Genomic DNA, 6,645 nt, shown 5'->3' on the forward strand with positions numbered 1-6,645 from the left:
ATATACATATATATATATGTATATATATATATATATATATATATATATATATATATATATATATATATTGCTAGCTTCCACAGCTAGTGGGTCCATGATGATGACTTCTGTTTGGTTTGGTCAGCTTTTTACTGCTGTTTTTACACTGTTTGTAAACAATTTCGGTATGTAAATTAATATTTTATAATCTCTATTCACAATGTGTGTGTGTGTGTGTGTGTGTATATATATATATATATATATATATATATATATATACTGTGTATATATATATATATATATATATATGTATATATATATATATATATATATATATATATATATATATATATATATATACTGTATATATATATATACAGTATATACAAATGCTACCGAATAGCATTAGCGATTTTACATGGCGATTTTAACATCTCCAAATAAAAACTACAACTTAAAATGCCCGTTACAATGAAACAGCTGGTGTGTGATAAATACAATACTTCAGAATAAACACATTGTAGGGCTCAATAAAGGACAAGCGTGAGACATTCAGCTTCATGGCAAAGACTACTTCCTCACTGCAGCAACACACTGTAGTCTTTCCGCTACTGCCATCGTATGTTTTTGAAATCTAATTGCATGCAAAATCTGCAAACAATCTAAATAGCAAACTACTATTACCAAGATACAGCACAGTTATGACTACTGTTAAATGTTATTGTTAAACAAATTAACTTTTAGTAACGCATGAACACACACAAAAGTAACGGAAATGTGTACCATTTAGTACCGGTATCGAATCCCATGTGCAGGGAATTGGTACCATATCCCTAGTTGTGTAGACTCATAATAAATAAATACACTCTGAAAACATTTAATATCTTTGGCCATGCCTCCTTTGTTTTTGTCAACATTATTGCGACAATTACAATAAAACAAATAGCTTTACAGATGCCATGTCTCAAAAAAGGGTTGTGTTGTTCGCACTACCTAAAAAGGCCTTTTTCACGTTGTGGCACAATGCTATTATGGACGGTGAGAATGATTAGGAAGGTTATTTTACGCAATGTAGTTAAACTAACAGCCGAGTTTATCCAACATGTTGGGTTAAAAATACCCTTTTAGTTCAAATGCAAAGCACTCCTTCGCCTGAGTCGCCCTAAGGTGTTGTCTATCAGCGGAGAGAAGCCGCTGACATCTTGTCACCTCTTTAGCTTGATTACTTTGGAGGGACTTCTAACGAAATCGACGGTCTTTTCCCGAATGTTTTGTGCTTGCTTTCTAATTACGAAAACTCCTTTTTGGCTCCCGGTGCTTATTATTATTCAACTTGTCGGGCCTGAATTGGAAAACAATTTGTAGCCTGAAGCTGCTGCAAAAATATGCAATGGGTTACCAGGACACATGTGGCAGGTTTGCAATCATTTGAAGGATGGATTTAGCAGGTTAGGCTACAGTTTTTTGGGGTTTTTTTCAACTCTTTGTGTTGCATTGGCCCATACCTGAGTCACTAATGTGATTTATTATTCATTTTCAGACTCCCTGCCCTGACCCCTACTGGCTACACATTGCTCTACAACAGGGGTTTCAAACGTACGGCTCGCGGGTCTGAACAGGTTTTATCCGGCCCGCGAGATGAGCTTGCCAAGTATAAAAATGAACCGAAATTTTTGAATGAAAGAAACCGCTGTTCTAAATGTGTCCACTAGATGTCGCAATAGCAATTATTTGTATCTTTGTAGAAGATGCTACATACTGTATGTGAAATAAATAAACCACATGATGTTAGTGCACTAGTCGAAGAAAATGATCAAACTACATAAATAACATCCTGTAATTTAATTTTAATATATATACAGTATATTTTTTTATCTTGATAGATTGAAAATTAACACCATTGATTGACACCAACATCATCACATAATTTTTTCAGAAAGTATAAATAACGACAAATAAAATAGAATACTATTAACCGCAACATGTAAGTGTAAAAAAAACCCCCAAAAAACACTATGATTTGTACATTTTCAAAATGTACTTGTTCTATTTTTAAACAAAGAAAACAATCTGAAGTTGTCTTTATTTTTAAGTTATCGTGCCGTGATTTTACCAGTCCGGCCCACTTGGGAGTAGAATTTTCTCCATGTGGACCCAGATCTAAAATGAGTTTGACACCCCTGATCTACAATGTTTACATGTACCATAATTTCATAAAACTGCATTACTGCAACGTAGTTTTCTTCTATTATGATAGGTAGCTGTTATTACGTTTATTACAAGTATATGACACGTCTTTATTGCAAGTTTTCCTGTGAGAGCAAGTGGTCTGACATGCCGGGCTTCAACCTGCGACCCCAGATTGATTGGGAGTTAAGTCAGACAGCCTAAAGTCTCACTGTCCAGCAAAGCTCTTAAGGCAGGGGTGTCAAACTCATTTTAGATCGGGGGTAAAATCACGGCACGATAACTTAAAAATAAAGACAACTTCAGATTGTTTTCTTTGTTTAAAAATAGAACAAGCACATTCTGAAAATGTACAAATCATAATGTTGGTTTTTTTTGTACACTTACATGTTGCGGTTAATAGTATTCTATCTTTATTTGTCGTTATTTATACTTTCTGAACAAATTATGTGATAATGTCATTGGTGTTATTTTTCAATCTATCAAGATAAAAAAAATAATATCAAAATCAAGTTACAGGATGTTATTTATGTAGTTTGCTTATTTTCCTCGACTGGTGCACTAACGTGGTTTATTTTATTTTTTTACATATGTAGCATAATCTACAAAGATACAAAGGATTGCTATTGCGACATCTAGTGGACACATTTAGAACAGCAGTTTCTTTCATTCAAACATTTCGGCTCATTTTTATACTTACCAGATAAAACCTGTTCGCGGGCCGTACGTTTGACACCCCTTTAAGGCATATCATTTTAGTCTATTATCATTATTTATTATTATTAACTCGCAGGAGGAGCAATTATATTTACATTATTTTGACCAGACCACAAGCCTACAGTAAGTTTTGACTTGGTGGTGTATTTTGAGTCTTTCTCTTCATTTCCACCCGTCAAGGGTGCAATCACATTTAAATAAATGCCCCTAGGTGCCTGATTGGAACAAAGTGTATGTTTGATTTTGCGGCGTATTTAGAGTCTTTTGCATAATTTTATAATTGAAGTTGGCAGTTGTCATTAATAACGAGGAGAAGAAGCAATTACATTTAAATCTATAACATTAGAACAAAACGTGTCTTTGACTTTGTTGTTTATTTTGATGTCATACACATAATTTTGTAATCCAAGGTGGCAGTTGTCATTGATAACGAGGAGGAGGAGCAATCGCATCTAAATCTATGACACAACTCTATTGTGCCTGATTGGAACAAAGCGTGTCTTTGATTTTGTAATGCATTTAGAGACTTTTGCATAATTTTATCACCCAAGGTGGCAGTTGTCATTAATAACGAGGAAGAGGAGCAATTGCATTCATTATATGAAACATCTACAGTCGTGGTCAAAATGTAAATAACATAATGTCATGGCTGTCTTGTGTTTCCAATAATTTCTAGAACTGTTATTTTTTTGTGATAGAGTGATTGGAGCACAAAAAACATTCATGAAGTTTGGTTCTTTTATGAATTTATTATGGTAGGAATGATGTTCCTGGGATTAAAGACCTCACCTTTCCTCCTCCAAACATATTGCTGGGTATTGTGGCCAAAAAAGCGAAATTTTTGTTTCATCTGACATCACATGGACAAAGATAAAACCTTCTGGAGGAAAGTTCTGTGGTCAGATGAAACAAAAATTGAGCTGTTTGGCCACAATACCCAGCAATATGTTTGGAGGAGAAAAGGTGAGGCTTTTAATCCCAGGAACACCATTCCTACCGTCAAGCATAGTGGAGGTAGTATTATGCTCTGGGCCTGTTTTGCTGCCAATGGAACTGGTGCTTTACAGAGAGTAAATGGGACAATGAAAAAGGAGGATTACCTCCAAATTCTTCAGGACAACCTAAAATTATCAGCCCGGAGGTTGGGTCTTCGGTGTTGTTGGGTGTTCCAACAGGACAATGACCCCAAACACATGTCAAAAGTGGTAAAGGAATGGCTAAATCAGGCTAGAACAGGGGTCGGCAACCTTTACCAGTCAAAGAGCCATTTTGACCAGTTTCACAAATTAAAGAAAACAATGGGAGCCACAAAAATCTTTTGAAATTTAAAATGAAATAAGACTGCATAGAAAGTTTTTTTCTTGCTTTGTGCTATGTATAAACCAAGGGTCTCAGACACGCGGCCCACACCTTAATATGAAAATTGAATGTTAGTGCGGTCCGCAGGTTTTATATGATTGACGCTTGACAGCGTCATACTTTTCAACCCTCCCGATTTTTCCGGTAGACTTCAAATTTCAAGGCAACTATTCTCTCGAACGTGCCGTGATGGAACAGCATTTAACGCCCATTACAACCAGCACGCCGGACAAGCCACACATTGTATGGGGCTTCTACTTGTTCACGTAAGTGACAGCAAGGCATACTTGGTCAACAACCACACAGGTTACACTGACGGTGGCGGTATAAAAAACTTTAACACTCTTACTAATAATGCGCCACACTGTGAACCCACACCAAACAAGAAGGACAAACAAATTTCGGGAGAACATCTGCACCATAACACAACATAAACACAACAGAACAAATACCCAGAAACCCATGCAGCCCATGCAAGTATGCATCTGAGCCGCATCAGAGTGATCAAAGAGCCGCATGCGGCTCCGGAGCCGCGGGTTGCTGACCCCTGGGCTAGAATTAAGGTTTTAGAATGGCCTTCCCAAAGTCCTGACTTAAACGTGTGGACAATGCTGAAGAAACAAGTCCATGTAAGAAAACCAACAAAATTTAGCTGAACTGCACCAGTTTTGTCAAGAGGAGTGGTAAAAAATGCAACCAGAAGCTTGTGGATGGCTACCAAAAGCGCCTTATTGCAGTGAAACTTGCCAAGGGACATGTAACCAAATATTAACATTGCTGTATGTATACTTTTGACCCAGCAGATTTGCTCACATTTTCAGTAGACCCATAATAAATTCATAAAAGAACCAAACTTCATGAATGTTTTTTGTGACCAACAAAACACATACAATTATAGTTGTAGAAATTATTGGAAACTCAAGACAGCCATGACATTATGTTCTTTACAAGTGGATGTAAACTTTTGATTGGAACCAAGTGTGTCTTTGACTTTGTGGAATATTTCAAGTTGTTCTCTTCAATGTGCAAGGTGGTGGTTATCATTAACATTTGGAAAGTGGAGCCTTTGCATTCATTTCAAGACCAAGAGAAGTGTGAGCGTGCTGTAAAAAAAAAAAAGGTTGTTTTTGTCATCATGCTGGTATTCCTGAGAGCGAGGATGTGTTGATGGGCGTTATCTCACTTCCTGTGTCTGCTTCCGTCCTTAAATTGATTTTTTAAAATGGAAAAGGCAAAAATTGAAGTCAAACAAAAAGTCGTTTTTCTGTGGGCACGGCGTGGAAAAAAAAAGAAGTCGTAGTTGGCAAACTTTTTTCAGCGTCTCCTGTATAATCACAGAAGTGTTATGTGTGTGTTCTCCACACGTCGTGTACATGAAATGTGTGTGGCTGCTGTGATAAAGCTGGCTGAAGCAAAGCAAAGCTCCAGACGCCATATTTTGTTGGGCTCAATGTTGCTCTGCCTCCTGTTTGCAGTTATACTCCATGCCAATCCATATTTAATGTTGTTTTTAGATTACAACACTAATATAGGCATACTTGCCAACCTTGAGACCTCCGAATTCGGGAGATGGGTTGGGGTTTGATGGTAGCGGGAGGGTGTATATTGTAGCGTCTCAAAAGAGTTAGTGCTGCAAGGGATTCTGGGTATTTGTTCTGTTGTGTTTATGTTGTGTTACGGTGCGGATGTTCTCCCGAAATGTGTTTGTCATTCTTGTTTGGTGTGGGTTCACAGTGTGGCGCATATTTGTAACAGTGTTAATGTTATTTATACGGCCACCCTCAGTGTGACCTGCGTGGCTGTTGATCAAGTATTCCTTGCAGTCACTCATGTGTGTGTAAAAACCGCAAATATTATGTGACTCGGTCGGCACGCTGTTTGAATGGAGGAAAAGCGAACGTGACGACAGGTTGTAGAGGACGCTAAAGACAGTGTCTTTAAGGCACGCCCCCAATATTGTTGTCTGGGTGGATATCGGGAGAAATTCGGGAGAATTGTTTCCCTGGGAGATCTTCGGGAGGGGCACTGAAGTTCGGGAGTCTCCCGGGAAAATCGGGAGGGTTGGCAAGTATGAATATAGGGCCGGGGCAACGTACCTTACGTTGAGGCGTCGGGCAAAGACGAATAAAATGCCAGTAGTGGTGCTCCCATCATTCAGCCACCGATCTTTGTTGACCAATATCTGGGAAAAAGTACATGATCGCCAAATGTCAATCAATGCATTTCAATGCTAATCATTAAAAACAGTCACTTGTATCTCATACCTTGCATTTGTTAAAGTTAAAGTACCAATGATTGTCACACATACACTAGGTGTGGTGAAATTTGTCCTCTGCATTTGACCCATCCCCTTGTTCACCCCCTGGGAGGTGAGGGGAGCAGTAGGCAGCAGCGGTGCCGCGC

At 38.0% G+C, this 6,645-nt stretch overlaps 1 protein-coding gene across 1 annotated transcript in view; it reads right to left on the reverse strand.

The window, feature by feature from the left end:
* Positions 1 to 6,427, reverse strand: part of LOC133615516 (somatostatin receptor type 2-like) — a 46,277-nt gene extending 39,850 nt beyond the window's left edge. Inside the window, exon 1 of the mRNA XM_061974156.2 lies at positions 6,339 to 6,427. The gene's annotated coding sequence lies outside the window, so the exon portion shown is untranslated. The remainder of the gene's footprint in view (positions 1 to 6,338) is intronic.
* Positions 6,428 to 6,645: the final 218 nt, after the last annotated feature.

This window comes from Nerophis lumbriciformis, linkage group LG22 (genome assembly GCF_033978685.3).
Source record: "Nerophis lumbriciformis linkage group LG22, RoL_Nlum_v2.1, whole genome shotgun sequence".
Classification (NCBI taxonomy): Eukaryota; Metazoa; Chordata; class Actinopteri; order Syngnathiformes; family Syngnathidae; genus Nerophis; species Nerophis lumbriciformis.